This window comes from Saccopteryx bilineata, chromosome 1 (genome assembly GCF_036850765.1).
Source record: "Saccopteryx bilineata isolate mSacBil1 chromosome 1, mSacBil1_pri_phased_curated, whole genome shotgun sequence".
Taxonomy (NCBI): domain Eukaryota; kingdom Metazoa; phylum Chordata; class Mammalia; order Chiroptera; family Emballonuridae; genus Saccopteryx; species Saccopteryx bilineata.
In genome coordinates, this window is record NC_089490.1 from 120,245,118 (window position 1) to 120,268,849 (window position 23,732).

Here is a 23,732-nt window from a genome sequence, read left to right on the forward strand (position 1 = left end):
ACATTTTTGTAACTACCAATTTGTAGTTCTTAATACTTTCATCTTTTTCTCTGAGTCCCCCAAATCTCTTCCCCTCTAGCAACTATCAGAATTTATTGATTTTAAAATATTTACTTCTAAATTTAAAAACTGGAAATAATGAACCTCAGGCTTTGTGGATTCATGTGACTTTCCTAAGTTAAATGGCCAGTAAATAGCATAACTGAGATATAATTCCACATAGTCAGTCTACATTGAATTTGTTCACATGAAGCTGTTTCCCCTTTAAATCATAGCTATGAAGTGGATAGAGAGGTGAGTAAGCAACCATTGATCACTTCCCTGTCCTTCACCTTGGCTGTCCCATTTTGGCATATCCTACCTTCATTTCTCTTCTCAAAGAAAATCTTCTTATTGTGCAATCAAAGTTGTACACCCTTTTAACCTTCATTCGTTGAGGCAGTGAAAAGTGTTTGTGCTCCACATATATTAGAGTTTGTTAGAACCTAGAATCCTGGGTAAATGTGCTCTGAGATGTTATCTGCTGTAGCATCTGGGCTGCAGATGACTCTGCAGGAAGGTGCTGGTCTGTATATTGGAAGATTCCAAAGTTGAATGAGCATGGCTTAGGGAGCTTTGTTCCAGTTATTTATTTGCCATGAAGGACCTTAACCCTGATTTTGTTAGCAGTTTTTCTTTGCATTTATATTCCACATCTTGCTTGTTAACATCTAAGAATAGAGTTAGGGTATTAGCATAATTGAGAGTGTTTTCTCATTCCATTTCCAAAAATTATATAGGGTGTAAAGATGATGAGCAGAATGTATTTTTTCCATAATATCCTCCTCTGGTAAATAAACCTAGAGATTAAAACCATTCTTTCAGGCTTTTATCTCCCAACTTCAGAAAGGATTTCTAACATCCCCATCATTAGAACACCAAATATGAGATTATTCTAATACATGAATTAAATCGGAAGCATCTGCAGAAGGAAAAAGACAGCATCTGTTAGAACATGTCACATCATCCAATATGAAATATTTGATCCTTCCTTCAAGTGACAGAAGAACTAGACCCTAAAACATCACACTTCTGGTAATAATCTCCCAAAGACTTTAAGTAGCCGATGGGACAGTGAGACTTATGAAGCTGCAATTTATTTGCTTTTGCTACGAGACCACAGAATGTATGAAAACTAACTTAATGAAGTGTGTGATACTTAAAGTAGCACTATAAGTGGAGAATGGGACTTTTAAAATTTAAACAATAAATACATATAACCTAGAGAATGGCCTTTTGGCTATCCAGAGGGTTTTAGCCACGCTACAGGATTTGGTGGTTAATTATTTTAATATGATGGTGATTATAATCTTGGCTTACAAGGTGTGGCAGAAGAACATTTCCAAATATTTATACACATTGAGCCAAAGTTTTAGTAAAATAAAAATGCGTCACTTTCCGCTAGGGAATATGACTACATAGTCAAATTTATTTACAACATCTTTTTGTGCAAATAATCATTTAACCACAATTTTAACAAATGATACTAAATAACTAAAAAATAGAATTCATATTTTATTTTTGAATTCAGGACTAAAATATATTGCCTCCTTGCTTTTGCAATATGCAATCAATCTTTGTAATGAAAAAAATATTTTAAGAAGTAAAGTATTACAATCTCATGTTCTCTTACAGCACATTTCTCATTTTCTAATAGATCCATATGCCAAGGATTTTTTTAAGTAGCTCTGGTGTGTTGGCTAAGTTCTGTTAAGCTACAGAGGAATGAGACCAAAGAATTGGTGTAAATCTCATTTGGTGGGACTTGTGTTAATGGTACATTAATAATGAGGTCAAATGACTTAATGTATATTAATCTCAAAAAACAGCATATTGCTCATATAAAGTCCCAGTAACATTATCAAGGTATTAAATGTGTTATATCAACAAAAGAAAAAGTATGTAGTTTGATACAAATCACAAACTTTGTTTAGTGTAATTATTTTGAAGTATAAATATGTAATATGTAAAAATTATTATACATCACATACAACACAAGTTATGTATATAAACTATATTTATATAAATAATATATATATGTTTTGGGTCATATTTCTCTCAGCAATATCACAAGATGAGAAGCACAAACGTATAAAGTTTTAAAGATAAAAGAAACAATTTTCTAGTGATAAAAAGTGAAAGCTTCTTAAATTAGAAAGTAAAAGTAACTTCTGTCTCTATGAGGGGTGCACATTTATGCTAATTCACGGAGAAGAAATAAAGTTTCAAGTATACTCTTACTATTAACTGTCTATCTGAGCCTTATAACTTAAAGATATGTAATTTAAGAATTTGTGTTATGTTTTTATCCTTTGTTTATAGTGGCCAAATGAGTGATGCCAAAATATTTACATATGTGTGTTGAATTAGTATATGTAACTAATTTTGTAATTTAAATTCTCAAAATTTGATTGCCTTTAACAAGGACACAACTCTTTTATTTTCTTTTTCTAACAATTTAGATTATTGAAATGCCTAATTTTAAAGGACTATGTGTTTACAAAGGGTCCTTGGGTTACAACAGTCTCAACATACGTTTTGAGTTTAAAACGCTCACTCCCATAAAAACTTTAAAAAAAATTAGACGTGTTTCAGCTTACGCCATTAGCATTGTACTTATGGACTACGTGGGCAACGTAGTTCCAGACTAACCTGGAACAATTCTTTAAGAAGGTAGAGAGGTCTGCAAGAGGTGCTGTAATGCCTACATCAACTGCTTCTCGAGATGAAACCCCTGTAGTACAGGTAGAATCATCTCCAGCATCTCCTCATTGTTCCTTAGACAATCCTGATTCTCCGGACTCAGTATCTCCAGCACCTCCTGCAGGTTCTCCTGCCTCTCCAGTTTTCTCTTCCCAATAGGTCACTCTCTCCCACCTTAAAATGCTCCTTCCAGTGTGCAAACTAACCACAGGAATAAAGGTAAGGGATTTTTTTATACTTATTTTTTGTCTTTTTTCTGAATCTGCAGTATAGTGTGCAGTACAGTATTTTTATGTCCTTTTCCTTTCTCTGTGGCTTAGTTGTGTTTTTATGTTCTAGATTATAATTTTACAACAGTATTAGGGTAAGTAAGTGACTTAGACTATAGTGTGGTTCGACTTACACCAAAATTTTGGTTACGTCCCTGTTGTAGGAACAGAACTATGTCATAACCTGAGGACCCCCTGTATATGATTTATAAGATTTCATTGAGATGTGTGCTGTGTTGGGCCCCAGGTGGCCCACCATGTGCAGCCAGAGGCTCAGGACACGGTTGCATCCTGGACCCAAGGCTGCCCTGTACAAGGTGCACCCTGCACATCTCCATCATGTGTGCCAAGAAACAGGCAGCTTGGTTCTAGTGGGCAAAGAAGACAAGCTGGTGACCTACTAGGAGACACACGTGCTCACCACATCACCCACCACAATGGCTGGCTGTTGCTGCACACAGGTAACAGGACGGCGAGGACCACACCTCAGAGCAGACCTGAAGGATAATTTTCTTTTCATGTTTGGCACCTTCCCCTGCTGCCTGGCTCTCCAACTTATCCTGAAACACCAGGCAAAGGAGGAGGAGATCTGTGCTCTGGTCCTGAGGCAGCTGCTATGCACAGGGTCTGCTTCCTCGTGGGATTCAGTGAGACACTGCCATCCCACTTCTGCAAGAGTCTGTGCTTCTGCACTTTCACACTGTGCCCTCTAAGGATGTGCATAAGTATATCTAGGACATTCATCTTTTCTGTGTCAAGTTCTAGCCTACAAAAGACAGAAAAGCATCAGAAAACAGTGAAGTAGAAACAGGGAAACGCATGATCTCATAATATACAGGTGTCATTTTCAAAGCCACTGCCCATGTTGAAAAACAAACAAAACAAGTTTTAATGCAATATTCTTCCAAACGAATATATTTTTTTAATTATCAATTAATTTTAATATCTACTGCAAGAAAAGAAGTTTGGAGGAAAGAATATGGTAAAGGATATATTCAAAATTTTCCATTCTTGATGGCATTTCAAGTTGATTTGCAGTTAGACTTACCTCTACATGCTTCATGAAATTGATCCAGTACCTATAGAGTTGGACACAATAAATAGACAAATAATGGCATATATTAAGGGGAAAAAGATCCTAAAGGAAAATTTAGAAGATGGAACCATCGGCTTCTAAATATGAAATTTTCCATGAATGGAACTGTTAACGCAAGTAGGTAATCAGCAGAGATGTTGCAGAAATACTATTTCCTTCTTGTGGGGCTTTTGGGGTAAGGACAATGATTTGGCAAAGCATAGGAAGCTAGCAATCTCTAACTCCAAAATTTATGGAAACTGCATCATTCTGAAGCTGAAGTCCTCATTATCCTTATGCCTTCTGAGAAGTGAACCCTGTTATTAAATTATGTAGGAATGTCTTGTTGATTATGCCCTCGCCCAAAGGGTTCAGTGAAGGGTATAAATCGCCTTAAAGCATGAGTGGAGAATGGGACTCATATAAAATCAACTGTCACCTATCTGCAACCTATTAAAATTAATGAGTTCACGGAATATGTGAAACTTTTAATAATGGATATGGTTTAATGAATTAAGAGGAGCTGCATTGTAATAGATAGATCAGGGTTTATTCAACACTGTATAAGTAAGAGAAAAATATATCAAGTATCACTACATTTCAAGCTAATTTAAAGGTAAAATTGTGTATTATTTATATCTAAACTGAAGCACAGGACTGCAGATTGTACAGATCTCAGAGAAGACAGTTTTAAAAGAATCCCTTTGGGCAAATGAATTGGAGAAAGATGCCCAGCCTAGGGGTTGCATTCCTATAGGGAGCAGCTTGCTGAACAGAGTGCAGGCTGGATTTCAGGACCTAACTGTCCCTTTTCTCAGTACCTTTGGGCATTGCAAAATCACACACACATATATGGTGGCCTGTGTGGAGCAAATTAATGAGCAAATGAACAAATAAATAAAAGAAAAAATAGAGAATTCTTATTGTTTTATAGTTTCTAGAAAGAAGCAATGCTAGGGTAAGTTTTAGTCTGAATAAATGACCCAGAAAACTATAGCAATCACTTTTTCCTGACTCAGTGAGCATCAGAAAAATTTCTGGTTAATATTTGGTTTTTCGCTTCCTGGATCCTGGAGCCCTGCAAAGCAAGTATAAGTGTACTGATTATTATAGAGTGATTTCCATGGATATATATATGAATGATTCTTTCTCTTTCTTCTCTATGGATTTCAGGAGGGTATTATATTCCCCATGACTACCACATGGTCTTGTGTAGTGCACTATTAAATAAAATGTGTTGAATAAAATGTATTCAATGATGTGGAACATCATTAAATCAGGTATTTGAAGGTTTGGCTAATGCCAGTCCATACCCAATAGACTAAATACTTGTAAATGGAGGCTGAACACGGAATTATAGCATGTATAAAACTAGAGCTGCTCAGAAGTGTCTCTGACAAGTGATTGCTACTGTGAGAGACTACCTGAAAATGTCAGTTGATCAATTTTGCATAGCACCCAACAAAATTCATTTTATCTGGAAGGCTAAACTATCAAAAATTACAGAAAGAATTCTGGCAAAAAAAAGGGTAAGGCACCTGAGTGAACAAATGACATAAAAGCCATATACTAAAATTAAGGCTCATTACTCAAAATCATAAAATGTTAGTCTTCTAATCTCTCATCCCCAACAGTGGAACGACATAGTAAAAGCAAAAAATGTAACAGCCGAAAGTATAACAGTCTGAAAATGAGTAAGATATCGGAACTTTCTTTTTTGAAACCAGGCATAACTTGAAAGGCCTCAGGGTCATTTAATTTATAAGAAGCCTAGACTATCTCAATAGCCCTTAAGGGCACCCTGCCTTATCTGAGAACTCTACCATAATTCTAATCAAAATGATGATGCATGGAAGTATTACATCCTGTTCACTTTGTTAAAACAAACAAACAAAGAAAACCCCAGGCAATTTGTAATTTCTACAAAATCATTAAAACATAAAGTAACTAAATATTTCTCATTGTTAGAGTAATGTTTTCTTACTATCATAGGAATGTGTGTATTTCAGTCTCAGTTCCAAATATCATTGCACTATGACTTTGCTTCCCTGTAATACTCCAGTAAGGGAAGTAGTAAGCAGTAAAGTTGCCACATGGTAATAACCCTTTCAAAGGAGAGAACCCTATTGATATCTCCATTCCAGACTTTTCATAATAATGGAATCATCTACTATGAGGCCTTTTGTGATTAGCATCTTCCACTTAGCATAATGTTTTTAAAATTCATTCATGCTGTAACATGTTATCAGTATTCTCTGACTCTTGGTCCATTTTTTAGTTGTTTTTATTTTTATTTTATTAAGTACTGAGTTATAAGAGTGTTTTTTTTCTTGGTTTTTTTTGAATAATTTTATTTTTTTTAATGGGGTGACATCAATAAATCAGGATACATATATTCAAAGATAACAAGTCCAGGGTATCTTGTCGTTCAATGATGTTGCATACCCATCACCCAAAGTCAGATTGTCCTCCGTCACCCTCTATCTTGTTCTCTCTGTGCCCCTCCCCCTCCCCCTTTCCCTCTCCCATTCCCCCCTCCCCCCCGTAACCACCACACCCTTATCAATGTCTCTCAGTTTCACTTTTATGTCCCACCTACATATGGAATAATGCAGTTCCGGGTTTTTTCTGATTTACTTATTTCGCTTCGTATCATGTTATCAAGATCCCACCATTTTGCTGTAAATGTTCCGATGTCATCATTTCTTATGGCTGAGTAGTATTCCGTACTGTATATGTGCCACATCTTCTTTATCCAGTCATCTATTGATGGGCTTTTTGGTTGTTTTCATGTCCTGGCCACTGTGAACAATGCTGCAATAAACATAGGACTGCATGTGTCTTTACGTATCAATGTTTCTGAGTTTTGGGGGTATATACGCAGTAGAGGGATTGCTGGGTCATAAGGTAGTTCTATTTGCAGTTTTTTGAGGAACCACCATACTTTCTTCCATAATGGTTGTACTACTTTACATCCCCACCAACAGTATATGAGGGTTCCTTTTTCTCCACAGCCTCTCCAACATTTGCTATTACCTGCCTTGCTAATAATAGCTAATCGAACAGGTGTGAGGTGGTATCTCATTGCTGTTTTGATTTGCATTTCTCTAATAGCTAAAGAAGATGAGCATCTTTTCATATATCTGTTGGCCATTTGAATTTCTTCCTGGGAGAAGTGTCTGTTCATATCCTCTTCCCATTTTTTTATGGGATTGTTTGTTTGTTTGTTGTTGAGTTTTATGAGTTCTTTGTATATTTTGGATATTAGGCCCTTATCTGAGCTGTTGTTTGAAAATATCATTTCCCATTTAGTTGGCTTTCTGTTTATTTTGTTATCAGTTTCTCTTGCTGAGCAAAAACTTCTTAGTCTGATGTAGTCCCATTCATTAATTTTTGCCTTCACTTCTCTTGCCATTGGAGTCAAATTCATAAAATGCTCTTTAAAACCCAGGTCCATGAGTTGAGTACCTATGTCTTCTTCTATGTACTTAATTGTTTCAGGTCTTATGTTTAGATCTTTGATCCATTTTGAGTTAATTTTTGTACAGGGGGAGAGACTGTAGTCCAGTTTCATTCTTTTGCATGTGGCTTTCCAGTTTTCCCAGCATCATTTATTGAAGAGGCTTTCTTTTCTCCATTGTGTGTTGTTGGCCCCTTTATCAAAAATTATTTGACTATATATATGTGGTTTTATTTCTGGACTTTCTCTTCTGTTCCATTGGTCTGAGTGTCTATTTTTCTGCCAATACCATGCTGTTTTGATTGTCGTGGCCCTATAATATAGTTTGAAGTCAGGTATTGTAATGCCCCAGCTTCATTCTTTTTCTTTAGGATTGCTTTGGCTATTCGGGGTTTTTTATAGTTCCATATAAATCTGATGATTTTTTGCTCTATTTCTTTAAAAAATGTCATTGGAAGTTTGATGGGAATTGCATTAAATTTGTATATTGCTTTGGGTAATATAGCCATCTTGATTATATTTATTCTTCCTAGCCCAGAACAAGGTATATTCTTCCATCTCATTATATCTTTTTGAATTTCCCTTAACAATGGTTTATAGTTTTCATTATATAAGTCCTTTACATTCTTTGTTATGTTTATTCCTAAGTATTTTATTTTTTTTGTTGCAATCATGAAGGGGATTATTCTTTTGAGTTCCTTCTCAGTTGTTTCATTGTTGGCATATAGAAAGGCTATTGACTTCTGTATGTTAATTTTGTATCCTGCGACCTTACTGTATTGGCTTACTGTTTCTAGTAGTCTTTTTGTGGATTCTTTGGGGTTTTCGATGTATAGGATCATATCATCTGCAAAAAGTGATACCTTTACTTCTTCTTTTCCGATATGGATGCCTTTTATTTCTTTGTCTTGTCTGATTGCTGTGGCGAGAACCTCTAGTACCACATTAAATAAGAGTGGAGAGAGTGGACAACCCTGTCTTGTTCCTCATTTAAGGGGGAAAGCCTTCAGTTTAGTGCCATTTAATATGATGTTAGCTGATGGTTTATCATATATGGCCTTTATCATGTTGAGATATTTTCCTTCTATACCCATTTTGTTGAGAGTCTTAAACATAAAATTGTGTTGTATTTTATCGAAAGCCTTTTCTGCGTCTATTGATAAGATCATGTGGTTTTTGTTCTTTGTTTTGTTGATATGGTGTATTACGTTAACCATTTTACGTATGTTGAACCATCCTTGAGATTCTGGGATGAATCCCACTTGATCATGATGTATTATTTTTTAAATATGTTGTTGTATTCTATTTGCTAGTATTTTGTTTAGTATTTTAGCATCTGTATTCATTAGAGATATTGGTCTGTAGTTTTCTTTTTTTGTGCCATCCTTGCCTGGTTTTGGTATGAAGGTTATGTTGGCCTCATAAAATGTGTTTGGAAGTATTGCTTCTTCTTCAATTTTTTGGAAGACTTTGAGTAGAATAGGAACCAAGTCTTCTTTGAATGTTTGATAAAATTCGCTGGTATAGCCGTCAGGGCCTGGACTTTTATTTTTGGGGAGGTTTTTAATGGTTTTTTCTATTTCTTCTCTACTGATAGGTCTGTTTAGGCTTTCTGCTTCTTCTTGACTCAGTCTAGGAAGGTTGTATTGTTCTAGGAATTTATCCATTTCTTCTAGGTTGTTGAATTTAGTGGCATAAAGTTTTTCATAGTATTCTACAATAATTCTTTGTATACCTACAGTGTCCGTGGTGATTTCCCTTCTTTCATTTTGGATTTTGTTTATATGAGTTCTTTCTCTTTTTTCCTTGGTAAGTCTTGCCAAGGGTTTGTCAATTTTGTTGATCTTTTCAAAGAACCAGCTCCTTGTTCTATTAATTTTTTCTATAGTTTTTCTGTTCTCTAATTCATTTATTTCTGCTCTGATTTTTATTATCTCCTTTCTTTGGCTAGTTTTGGGTTGTCTTTGTTCTTCTTTTTCTAGTTCCTTAAGGTGGGAAGTTAAGTGGTTCACTTGGGCTCTCTCTTGTTTGTTCATATAGGCCTGAAGTGATATGAACTTCCCTCTTATCACTGCTTTTGCTGCATCCCATAGATTCTGATATGTCGTATTGTCATTTTCATTAGTCTGTATATATCTTTTGATCTCTGCACTTATTTCTTCTTTGACCCATTCATTTTTTAAAAGTATGTTGTTTAGTTTCCACATTTTTGTGGGATTTTTTTCCTCTTTTTTGCAGTTGAATTCTAGTTTCAAGGCTTTATGATCAGAAAATATGCTTGGTACAACTTCAATTTTTCTGAATTTGCTGATGTTGTTTTTGTGGCCCAACATATGGTCAATACTTGAGAATGATCCATGTACACTGGAGAAAAATGTATACTCAGTCACTTTGGGATGAAATGTCCTGTAGATGTCTATCATATCCAGGTGCTCTAGTGTTTTGTTTAAGGCCACTATGTCTTTGTTGATTCTCTGTTTGGATGACCGATCTAGAGCCGTCAGCGGTGTATTGAGGTCTCCAAGTATGATTGTATTTTTGTCAGTTTTTGTTTTAAGATCAATAAGTAGCTGTCTTAAATATTTTGGTGCTCCTTGGTTTGGTGCATATATATTAAGAATTGTTATGTCTTCTTGATTCAGTGTCCCCTTAGCCATTATGAAATGGCCATTTTTATCTCTGAGTACTTTTCCTGTCTTGTAGTCAGCATTATCCGATATGAGTATTGCTACACCTGCTTTTTTTTGGATGTTATTTGCTTGGAGTATTGTTTTCCAGCCTTTCACTGAATTTGTTTTTATCCTTGCTACTTAGATGAGTTTCCTGTAGGCAGCATACAGTTGGATTTTCTTTTTTAATCCATTCTGCTACTCTGTGCCTTTTTATTGGTGAGTTTAATCCGTTTACATTTAGTGTAATTATTGATACTTGTGAATTCCCTATTGCCATTTTATATCTTGCTTTCTGTTAGTTTTGTTTCTTGTTTGATCCTTCTCTTTCATTTTTCTATCTTTTGTTTTTATTTGGTTGTATTCCATACATCTTTCCTCTGTCGCTATCTTTTTTATCTCATGTGCTTCTGTGGTGGTTTTTTCAATGGTGGTTACCTTTGAGTAATGAAAAGGGTCCCTACCCTGTTCATTGTAGTGAACTATTTTGTGAGTACTTTTGCACTCCATCGTCCTTTGCTACTGTCAATCTCCATCTTCTCCCCCTCTCTCTTTGTGTTGTTGTCACAGTTTAAATTTGGTTTTATTGTGTTCTTCTTGGAGCTTTTACTTGTGGCTCTGTTTTTTTTTTTTGTTCTTTGTATCTGATTGGAGAACCCCCTTTAGTAATTCCTGGAGTGGGGGTTTTCTGATGATAAATTCCCTCATCTTTTCTGTATCTGTGAATGTTTTTATTTCTCCTTCATATTTGAAGGATAACTTTGATGGGTATAGTATTCGTGGCTGAAAGTTCCTCTCTTTCAGGACTTTAAATATTGGGGTCCACTCTCTTCTAGCTTGTAGAGTTTCTGCTGAGAAATCTGATGATAATCTAATGGGCCTTCCTTTATATGTTGTATTCTTCTTTTCCCTGGCTGCCTTGAGAATTTTTTCTTTGCTGTTGGTTTGTGTCAATTTCATTATGATATGCCTTGGAGTAGGTTTGTTGGGGTTAAGAAAACTAGGTGTTCTGTTTGCTTCTTGAATTTGGGGCTTTAGTTCTTTCCACAGGCTTGGGAAGTTCTCATCTATTATTTGTTTATGTTCTCCATTCCATTTTCTCTCTCTTCTCCCTCTGATATACCTATTATTCTTATGGTATTCTTTTTGATGGAGTCAGATAATTCTTGTAGGGCTATCTCATTTTTTTTTAATTTTTGAGTCTCTTTCTTCTTCTCTCTGTTGTGCCTCAAGTTGCTTGTCTTCTATTTCACTAATCCTCTCTTCTATCTCACCTGTTCTATGTGCTAAGCTTGTTACTTCGTTTTTCAGCTCGTGAATTGAGTTTTTCATCTCTGTTTGATTTGTTTTTATAGTTTCAATTTCTTTGGACATATATTCTTTGTGTTCTTTGAGTTGTTTTCTGAGCTCCCTAAATTGCCTTTCTGTGTTTTCTTGTATATCTTGGAGGATTTTTAGGATTTCTATCTTGAATTCTCTGTCATTTAGCTCCAAGGTTTCCAATATATTAAATTTTTTCTCCATAGATTTTTCCTCATCTAGCTGTGTTACCTCTCTTTCTTTTGTATCCATGATATTCGATTTTCTCTTCCTTAATGGCATCTGAGGGTGGTTTGTTGATAGTATTAATGAGATTTAATAAAGAATAAAAAGTTTAAAAAATTAAAAATCAAAAAGAGTTGTTTTTTTTAAAAAAAATTAATAATGAAATAAAGAAAAATAAAATAAAATAAAATTTTTTTTAAAAAGGAAATTATTCCCCCCCTCCTTTTTTCCTCTCCTCTCCCCTTTTTCTTGAGAAAATCTTGTGGTGAACTGTGAATTATAACAAACAATGCCTGTGATGGAGGGCCTGAATTGGGGAAAAGTAATAAAGGGGCAAAAAAAAAGGGGGGTATGGACCCACAAAAAGCAAATAAGGAAAAAATTTGAGTCAAGAATAAAATGATTTACTTTTAGGTGTTGGTTGTCTAAGAGTTATGATGAGAGGAATAAGAGGAAAACAGAAAAATGGGGGGACAAATTAAAAAAATACTATTGTATTTAGTGGAACAAGAACTAGATAAAATGGAGAGCCAGGGATGGGAGCACTGCTAGTGAGTTAAAAAGGTGAAGTAAAAACCCCCCAAAATGCCACAAACATAAGTTTGAGTCCCAGATAATTTAATTTGTTTGTTATTGAGGTTTGAATGGGAGGAGATGTAAAGGAGAAAGGAAGAAACTAATATAGAGGAAGAAAAGAAAGAGAGAGAGAGAAAAAAAGAGGGAACCACTAAAAGAAGAAAAAAAAAAGGAGAGAGAGAGAGAGAGAGAGTTAAGAGTTTTGGAGTGCAACCCTCATAGAGAGAAAGGAAGAGGAGAAAAAAGATAATGGGAGATGTAACACTTATGGGTAGTGTAGTTCAAGGAGAGGAGAGAGTAAGACCAGCAGAGAGTTAATCGGCCAAATTGGAGGAGGAAAAAAAGTATCAAGAATGAAGATAAGAGAAACAAACGAACAAATATAATAAAATGGAATAGGTTATAAAGTCAGCAGATTATTCTTGATTTTGAGAGGTTATCTTCTTGCTTTTTCTTTTCTCTCCCTCTTCCTGGTCGGTGACTCTGTACCCCGGGTTCTGCCCCTTTGGCACGCTCAGGTAGAGGTTTGCAGTTGATAAGTCTCTATGGCAATGTCATGTATTGTGCTTTAGTCTCGTTGGGAGTCGAGGCTCATTAGCATTTATAGGCTCTGACAGTGAAAGAGTCCGTGTTCCTGGAGCCTTTCTCCTAGTCTTTCCTTCCTCAATTAGTAGCCTGATAATCCAGCTATGGGGTTGCTGCTGCCTCTGCCTAGATAGTAAGAGGTTCAAAGATCTGGCAACTCCCCACTCTATTCCCACTGAGCACAGGGCTCTGGGTAAGGCTCAGTCAGTCAGAGCTGCTAGCATAATCAGGCGGGCTTTCTGCCCACTCAAAGACCTCTGGCTCTGCCACTCTGTCCGATAACACAGGCGGGCACCCCCTTCCGGGGTGCTTGGAGGAAACTTTCATTCACTATCTGTGCGCGCAGACCAGGATATCCGGCCAGCAGTCTCACGCTCTGAGTGAAACCCCCAACCACATGGAAAAGTTGCAGCGTTGGAATTCGCTCTCGCTCCGTCCCTGTGCGTGGCTTTTGCAAGGCGCTAGGGCGGCCCGAGATTCCGCTTTGGCCCACACAAAGGCCCCTGACTCTGCCCCTCTGTGCGATAACACGGGCGTGCACTGCCGAGGCACTCGGAGGAATCGCTCACTTCCTATCTGCGTGCTCACACCAGGATATGAGGCCGGCCACGTTTCCCTCTGAGTGAAACCCTCACCAGCACGGAAAATTTCCACCGTTGGAATTAGTTCTTGCTCCCTCCCGTGCACGGCTTTCCCAGGGCGCTGGGGCTGCCCAGAGATTCTGCTTTGGGCCCACAGAAAGGCCTCTGACCCTGCCTCTCTGTGGGGTAACACGGACACCCACTTCCAGGGCTTAGGAAGAAATCTCTCGCCCACTAACTGCGCACCAACCAGGAGAACGGGTAAAATGGCTGCCCCCTTGTCTTTCTTTGTTTGGGTTTGGCACGAGTGTTAGCTTGTATTGCCCGGCTTGCCACAGGATCAGTTTTTCCTCGGCTAGGATCTCCGTGCCACAGCCTGGTTCGGCCCTTTGTGCCGCAGCCTGGATGTATTCACCCCCTTTGCCTGCCTCAGTTTCTATATTCACAGTTACCAGAGAAAGCCGCCCTGTTTAGGTTAGTGTGGAAGGCGGAGCATTTCTTACTCCCTATTTCCTTCGGGTTTTGGTTATATATTTAGCCAATTTTTCACTCAACCATACCTTCGGGTGTATTGCGAAGCATCTGGAGGCTCCAAGTATAGGTTTTTCTGTTTCTGGTTGAAGATCTTGTTGAGTTTTGGGGGAGATTTATCGGTATCGCTTCCTACTCCGCCATTACTCTGATGTCATCTCTAAGAGTGTTTTTAAATATATATTCTGCATCAATTTCCTTATCAAATATATGATCTGAAAATAGTTTCTCATTACATTGGCTGTCTTTTCATTTTATTGATAGTGTCTTTCGAAGCACAAAAGTTTTAAATTGTTTCATATTGTAAAAAGGTTTGTTTTTCAAATTATCTAAATTTTTCTTTTGTTGGCCATGTTTTCAGTATAGCTAAGAATTCTTTGTTAAAACTTAACAAAATTGTTTTCTATCCAAGGACATAGGATATTTATTCATTTAGATATTCTTTAATTTTTCAGTGTGGGGCAGAAAAGATATATTTTGCTCACTTTGTTAAAGATGGAGCTGCCCATGTGGATGGCTGTTGCCTGGGTGATAATATTAATTGCCTCTTGCTTGGAAAGGGGCATGGTTATGCTAATGTTGTTGGGGGAGGGCTTTCAGGCCAAACGTTTTAAAAGGTGGAGCTAGGAGGCCATTTGGGGAAGAAAGATCATGTTCTTGTAGAGAGGAAGAGCCTATGGTGTAGCAGGGCAGGGAAGCCACGTGGAAGAGGCAGCCAAAATGGTGGAATGGGGAAAAGAGAAGCCAGTTCATGGAGGAGAAGGAGATGAGGAACAGAGGTGAATAAGAATGGTGAGGAGGAAGCCTTTGATTCTCGGAAAACTCGGATGAGTTAGTAGCTTTGTGAGCGCTGAATGAGTGGATTTTGGAGCCCAGTGTGTTTATTTTTACTCGCTTGCCAAGTGCGAGTCTAGAATAAAGGAAAATGGACCACCTTACCATCTGTCCAAATCAAATGCAAACCTGCATTGGCCAGGCGGATTTGATGGTGGCCGTGAATACTGGCTCTACATTCAGCAATTTATTTTTATTTTCAATCTAATATTTACAAAGTTTTGTTTATTTAGTATAAATAATTATATATCTTATGATGTTACTATTAATTGAATTTTCCTCATTCTATTTTCAGATTGTTGCAGATGAAGAAAATTTCTTTGGGAAGAGATTAGGAGCTATCTGCTTTTTGACCTACTTTCTCTCCCAGGAAAAATCTCTGAGCTAGTGCTCTGGATCTGGGAGTGGGGACAATGGCATAGTTATCTCTGATTGCCACCCTTGCTGAGTGTTAGGTGGTGGAGGGGAAGTAGCCTGAGTTTGTCAAAGTCTGCCTGATCTGTCATAGAGCTACCACCTCAAGGGCCTAACCAAGGGTGAGAGGGACCCAGTATTCTCAGTGGCACTGAATCTAGAGTAGAGCCTTCATTCCATGAGCAAGGGCTGGACAAAAGAAGGTAGGTCTCCACCTAATGACACTACTCACCTAGATCTTAGCTTCAGGGAGGTAGCTGGGGGCAGAATGAGAAATGCTGACATCTTCTTCCTTCCTGAAAGAAAGCCCTTCAGGCCCTGGTCAATTGGCACAGTGGTAGAGTGTTGGCCCAGCTTGTGGATGTCCCAGTCTCAATTCCCGGTCAGGGCACACAAGAGGAGCAACCATCTGCTTCTCCACCCTTCCCCTCCCCCCCCTCTTCTCCTCCTGCAGCCATGTCTTAATTGGCTCTAGCAAATTGGCCTCCACCTCAGGTGGTAAAAAATGGCTCATTTGCTGAACAACAGAGCAATGGCCCCAGATGGACAGAGCATTGCCCCCTAGTGAGCTTGCTGGGTGGATCTTGTCAAGTCGTGTGCAGGATTCTGTCTCTCTGCCTCCCCTTCTCTCACTGAAATAAAAGGAAAAAAGGAAAAAGAAAGCCTTCAAACTTGAGTCTGTAGGGAGCAGTGCCCTGTGCACTTGACTATTCCTGTCTGTGGTGGAGTCTTTGCCTTGCTGAGCTGGGAGAACTGAGTGAGAGAATGGTCTTGGCTCAAATACTACAGATTCTTGCTTTTTTTAAAACAGGATTTTATACATTTTCCTTGAATAAATGTTTATACATTTGCTATACTCTTTTAGGGCCATTTCCAGAGGCTTTAAGTGGTTGAGTTTTTATATAATTTTCCATGGGGTGGGGTTCTGCAAAGCTCTCTGTGCTATAATGCCAGAGTTTCCTCCTTTTTAAAATGGAAATAACAGTTCCTATCTTAGGGGGTTATTATGATAATTAAATTAATTAATGCATGTAATGTGCTTGGAACAGTGCCTGCTGAAGAGTAATCTGTCACGGAGTAGTATTACCTATTACTAATTGTTGTTATCTTTGTGTAACTGATTATCATTATGATTTCCATTAATAGTGTAGTGGTAGGTTAAAAACACAGGCCCTGAAGCCAGCATACCAGCAACATTCCTTTTCATTTAATGCGTGTTTTCTTTAAATAAAATAAACACATAAGAATGTACCTGCCATCCAGAAATGCTAACATCCTGACATATATATATCTAGATGATTCTTCTCACACACCTTTTCTCCTTTGACTCTGGTAAATATTATCATGAGTTGTACATATATTTGTTCACAAAACTCTTTAAATGGAATTTATATTTTTAATTGATTTTTTTAAGATTTAGTTCAGGAGCTATAAACATTTGACCATTAGTCCTTAATGTATCTATGTATAATAAAAGAAAATATTTTGGAGTGTTTACTATGTTCCAGGCACAATTCTTAGTTTATTCAGTCATTTATTTCTTATAATACCTATAATGTGGATTCTTCTAAAAGCCTATATTTTTAACCTCCATGCTATATCCCATTTATAAGATTACACACCTGTTTTTGTATTATATATGCAGAAAGATTTTCCCCTATATGTGCGTAGAGGCTACCTCTAGGTGGTGGGATGTTCATAATTTTTACTTTTCATTTCCATTTTTTGAACTGTCAACTTTTTTCTTTTATAACAATAAGCATGTATCATAGAGCAAAATAAAAATTCTAGTACAATTCTGCAAACAAGAGCAAAGCTGAATTAAATTCTTTATGGTAGATGATGCCTAATGACAAGGGTAATTAACATAAACTTTCATATTATACTATTTTCAATCTTGCTCTGACATCAGAGAGTGTTTTTTTTAGAAATTAAAAATTAATAAAAATAGATTCTATTAATGTCATTAATTATATTTTGCACAAAATGAATTCTATGCAATGTACTTTTCTTTCATTTTATCAAGCCTGATTAAAGCCTTGACCCTAAGTGTATAAGCACCTTGCATTTGATACCTAAAATTTTGTTTGTTTGTTTGTTTGTTTGTTTTGTATTTCTCTGAAGTTGGAAACAGGGAGGCAGTCAGACAGACTCTAGCATGCGCCTGACCGGGATCCACCCAGCATGCCCACCAGGGGACGATGCTCTGCCCATCTGGTGCATTGCTCTGCTGCAACCAGAGCCATTCTAGTGCCTGAGGCAGAGGCCATGGAGCCATCCTCAGCGCCCGGGCCAACTTTGCTCCAATGAAGCATTGGCTGCAGGAAGGGAAGAGAGAGACAGAGAAGAAGGAGAGGGGGAGGGGTGTAGAAGCAGATGGGCACCTCTCCTGTGTGCCCTGGCTGGGAATCAAACCTGGGACTCCTGCACTCTAGGCTGACACACTACCACTGAGTCAACCGGCCAGGGCTGATTCCTAAAATTTAAACTTAATTTCTAGAATGAAGTATTCAATGTCCTCAGGGGCTTCCTGGCCCTCAGTGTGACATCAAACACCATACTCCTAAGTAGCTAAAGAAAGTGAGCTATCTGGTACAAATGCTGCTCAACCTATGATGGGATTGATAAACTTATAATAAATTGAAAAGATTGTAAGTTAAAAATGCATTTAATACACATAACCTATAAAACATCATCACGCCTACTTTAAATATGCTCAGAACACAATATCCAAAAGATATTAATAACACAGTGCACTATAGAGTACTGGTTCTTTAATCCTATGGTTGTGGGCTGAACTGGGAGCTGTAGCTCCCTGCCCCCACTCAGCATTGTGAGATAGTATCGTGCCACATATTTGTAGCCCTGGAAAAGATTAACATTCAAAATTCAAAGCACAATTCCTACTGAATGACTATCACTTTTGCACCATCATAAAGTTGAAGAATCATAAATCAAATCACTGTAAGTTGGGGACCATCTGTACTTGATTTTATCGCTTTCAAGTAAAACCAAAAGGCTGAGTGTTATTAGACAAGAAAATACATAGTGTACATTCTATTTATATCTTTAAATTCCAGTTTAATTTCTTAAGTCAAATAAACACTCCCTAACCAGTCTCCTGTAAGCAGAATAATAGTATTTGCATCAATTTTGTTTGTACTGAGTGAACTGCATGAAAGCATGAAGTTGCTTTGCTTGACAATATTACAATTTTATGTTGTTTATTTTCACTTAAAAAGCTTATTTTAGCTGCTTACAGGAACAGAGAGGAAGTGAAGCTGAGAGCCAAGAAGGATTCTCACTCCAAGGTAAAGAGTAGAAAATATCGCTCACAGACACTTGCCTGGGAACCTGGGAATGAGGTGTATGGAAAGGGCTGGCTTGCCTTCCAAAAGGAAAGAGGAGAGATGGAGACAGACAGTGAGGGGCAGAGGAATGCATGGGATGACATGAGAAGCTGAATCATCCAGTGCTAAAGGTGGCCATAGCTGAGGGAGAGGTTGATCCTTCCACACAAGACTAAAGTGGTTCTGGGTCACCCATCTCTAGACATCTCTCCAGCTCCAATGAGCACAAGAAGACACAGCTGAAAACAGGAGTGAGGAGAAGAAACAGTAACTCAGATCTCCATGGAGATCTGAGATACATCTCCTCCTACTAAAGCTGAGAAAACACTTGCCCCCAGAGAGAGTAACTGGCTAATCAGGCCTTCAGAGTCTCAGGTTGCACCCATCCATTCCAGGATACAGTTTTAAATAAGCCCCCTGCTGAGATCAGTAAACAAGACTACCATGTGTTAAGAAAACTGAGAAAAAACAAACACATCAAGACTTCAATGTGGCTCTACTAGAAAAGCCTACAGTGGATTACAAATAACAGCTGATGCCAACCCAAGAATACCTAGAAATAACACAACTGAAAACTGAAGACAGACAACACCAAGCCTAGACTCAACCAGAACTACAAACAATACACCCAAACACACAGACATAGTGAGAAGACAGAGAAATGCAATCCAAATAAAACCACAAGAGAAACCTCCAGGAAATAAACTGAGTGATATAGAAATAACCAAACTTTCAGAAGCAGAGTTTAAAATTATTATTGGGATGCTTAGGGATCTTAGAACAACAATGGATAGTCATTATGAACACCTAAATGAAGAAATAGCAAGTATAAAAAGGGACATTGAAATATTTTTAAAAAATCAGTTGGAGATGATATATACAATATCAGAACTGAAGACCACAATGGAAGGAATTAAAAACAAGATAGATGAAGCTGAAAATGGAATTAGCAAGTTAGAGGACAAGTAAAACAAAGGCATGGAAATAGAACAGAAAAAAGAAAAGAAACTCAGAGAGTCTGAGGAAACTGTAAGAGAGCTCTGTGACAATCTAAAGAGAAACAACATCCGCATCATAGGGGTTTCTGAAGAAGAAGAGAAAGAACAAGGGATAGAGTCTTTGCTCAATCATATCATAGCTGAAAATTTCCCTAAATTAATGCAGAAAACTCTCACAGGTGAAGAAGCACAGAGAACTCCATTAATAGGAAATCCAATAAAATCAACACCAAGACACATCATAATTAAAATACCAAAGCTAAGTGATAAAGAGAACATATTAAAAGCTGCTAGGAAAAAAAAAAGGCTATCACCTACAAAGGAGCCCCCATAATAATGGCATCCAACTTCTCAACAAAAACACTTGAGGCCAGAAGGGAATGGCAACAAATATTCAAACTAATGCAGAACAAGAACCTACAACCAAGACTACTTTATCCAGCAAGGCTATCATTTAAAATTGAAGAAGAAATAAAAAGCTTCCAAGACAAAAATAAAAAACTCAAGGAATTCACTACAACCAACCAATGCTGCAGGAAATGTAAAGGGGCCTATTGTAAACAGGCCAAAGAGAAAAAAGAATATAACAAAAGAGGAATACAGCTTTAAAGAATAAAATAGCAATAAACAGCTACATATGACTAATAACCTTAAATGTAAATGTATTAAATAATCCAATCAAAAGACATAGGGTAGCTGCATGGATAAGAAAATAGGACCCATAGATATGCTGTCTACCAGAGACACATCTTAAAACAAAAGATGCACATAGACTGAAGGTAAAAGGATTGAAAACAACATTTCATGCAAATGGAAATGAAAAAAAATCTGGGGTAGCAATGCTTATATCAGAAAAAATGGACTTTAAAACAAAGGCAATAGTAAGAGATAAAGAAGGATACTACATAATAATAAAGGGAGCAATCCAACAGGAAGATATAACTACTACAAATATCTACACACCTAATATAAGAGCATCTAAATATTATATACAAGGCAGACTTAGATAGATATGAAGGAGACAAGATCAACAGGAATATGATAATAGTAAGAGATTTCAATACCCACTAACATCACTACATAGATCCTCAAAAAAGAAAATTAACAAAGAAACAGCAGACTTAAAAGACACATTAGATCAGGGGTCCCAAAACTACAGTCCGCAGGCCACATGTGGTTCCTTGAGGCCATTTATTCGGCCTCTGCTGCACTTCCAGAAGGGGCACCTCTTTCATTAATGGTCAGTGAAAGGAGCACAGGATGCGGATACAAAGTGCGGCATCACTCACGTACACTACTACTTCCGGTGACGCGACACGCACATGTCACGGCTCTGGAAGCACGTCATATCACTAGTTATGGCTAGCAGTGACAAATATGGAACTGGACATTGACCATGTTCATTAGCCAGAAGCAGGCCCATAGTTGCCATTGAAATACTGGTCATTTTGCTGATTTAAATTTATTTGTTTTTTCTTTTAAATATTGTATTTATTTCCATTTTGAGATTTTTTACTTTAAAATAAGATATGTGGGAGTGACGTCATGAAAATGGCGCCGTGAGCAGCGCGTCCGACAGATCTCCCCAAAATCTCAACAAATTTGTCAACTAGAAACAGAAAAATTTATCCTAGGAGCATCCCGGAGTTCCACACACACACTGAAAGCAAAAGGACTGTTGCTGAGGAGGGAATACGCCTGTGGTGAGTCAACCCACACGTGCAGCTGCCCGTGCCGCGTCCCAGGGAGTGCCAGCAACCACCAGCGTGCTCTGAGAAGCCGCGCGCCCCCCCCCCCCCCGCCGCGTCCTGGGGAGTGCCCACAACCACCGGCGTGCTCTGAGAAGCCACGCACTCCCCCCCAACCGCATTCTGAGAAGCCGCGCGCGCCCCGAGCCGCCGCGTCCCGGGGAGTGCCGACAACCACCGGTGTGCTCTGAGAAGCCGCGGGTGCACCCCCCCCCGGCCGTGTCCCGGGGAGTGCCGGCAACCACCAGCGTGCTCTGAGAAGCCACGCGCGTGCCCCGAACCCCCACGTCCGTGCCAGCAACCACCGGCGCGCCCTGAGCCACCGCGTCGCGGGGAGTGCCGGCAACCACCGGGGTGCTCTGAGAAGCCGCGCGCGCCCCCCGAGCCGCGTCCCGGAAAGTGCCGGCAACCACCGGCGTGCTCGGAGAAGCCGCGCGCGCCCTGTGCCACAGTCCGGGGGGGGTGCCAAACCTGTCTTTCCTAGTCAGGAGATTCTCTCCGTGGACAGGGCACCTCACCCAGCCATTCGAGCTAACAATCAAGCGTTGGGCGAGGGGCGCACAGGCAGCCTGAAATACTCTCTGGAGCACAGCTGCGGATCCAATCACTGAAATTAGCTTAACCCATGAAATCTACGCACCCACGGGGCTCTAATTGATAAAATCTCTCCCAGTTCAGTGATCCAAGACAAGAGGCATAATATTTTTCAGTGCCTTTCGCTAAAGGGGCGGGGGCAATATCTGATTGACAGAGCCTCCATATTCAGGGATATACCTAACAAGAGGGACTTGGCAGATATTAAGATCTATATAGAAGGCAGCGAATAGTGCATCTTCTTTCCAGCCAAAACAGGCTACAAAGTGTGGAAAGCCTGGGTTGAGTGGTCCAACTGAATGGTAGGTGCTGAACAGTCACCTTGACAACAATTGACTCCCAGCCCCACCTGATTATGCTGGAAGCTCTGACTGCCAGAGCCTTACCCAGAGCCTTGTGCTGAGTGAGGATAGAGTGGGGATTTCCCAGCTCTTTGAGCCTCTTACTCCCCAGACAGAAGCAGTGGCAGCCTCATAGCTGGATGACCAGGCTGCTAATTCAGAAAGGGAAGACTAGGGGAGAAACTCCAGGAAAGCAAACTCTCTCTCATTGTTGGACTCTACAAACGCCAACAAGCCTTGACTACCAGCGAGACTAAAGCCAATTATATGACATTGCCATAGAATCCCATCAACTGCAAATCCCTACCTAAGCGTGACACAGGGGCAGAACCTGGGGTACAGAGTCACCGACCAGGAAGAGGGAGAGAAAAAAAAAAGGAAGAAGTTAACCTCTCAATATCAAGAAAAATCCACAGACTTTATAACTTGTTCCACTAATTCTTTGTTGTTGTTGTTTCTCTCTTCTTTCTTATTGCCTTTATTTGTATTTACTCCATCTCGGTCCTTTTATTCTCTGCCCATCTTATGCTACCCTTTTCTTGAACTACACTACCCATGAGTGTTACATTTTATTTCTTTTCTTCATCCTTACTCTCCCTTAGGGTTACACTCCAAAACCCTTAACTCTCACTCTCTCCCCTTTTGATTTCTTTTTGTTTTTTTTTTTGTTTTTTTCCCCTTTCCTTTTTTTCTTCCTTCGTTTCTCTCTTTTTCTTATTTTTTCCTTTCTATTCATTCCTTTTTTCTCCTTTTACTTTTCCTCTCATTTAATCCTCAATCACGAACAAATTATTTAATTTGGGACTCAAGTTTTTTTTGTTGTTTTTGTTGTTTGTTCTTTTTTTCTTTCTTTTATTTTCTGCTTTTGTTTTTGGTTTTCCATTGTTTGTTTGTTTTTGTGGCATTTTGGGTACCTTTTACATTGCTTTTTAACTCACTAGCATTCCTCCCAACCCAAAGTCTCCATTGTATTTAGTCTTCACTCCACTTAATACAACAGATTTTACTTATTATTTTTATTTTTTTCTTCTTTAAATATTATTTTTTCTCTCCTTTTTTCAGTTTCCCTCTTATCCCTCTCACTATATCTCTTAGTCGTCGACCATCACTTACAAGCAAATCATTTTATGCTTGTCTAAGATATCCTTTTTTTTTTTTTTTTTTGCATTTAGTAGGTCCCTACTCCCTTTTTTGCCCCTTGAAAACTTCACCCCAAATCAGGCCCTCTGTTATAGGCAGTTTTTGTTCCATTTAGCATAATATAATTCACAGGTCATCACAATATGTACCTAAAGAGGTGAGAGGAGGGGAGGAGAAGAAAGAAAAAAGGGGAAAATAATAAATCATTACTTTTTTTGAGTGTGGAGTGTTTTTCTTTTTTTTCCCCCCCTTTTTATTCTTTATTAATTCTAATTAAAAA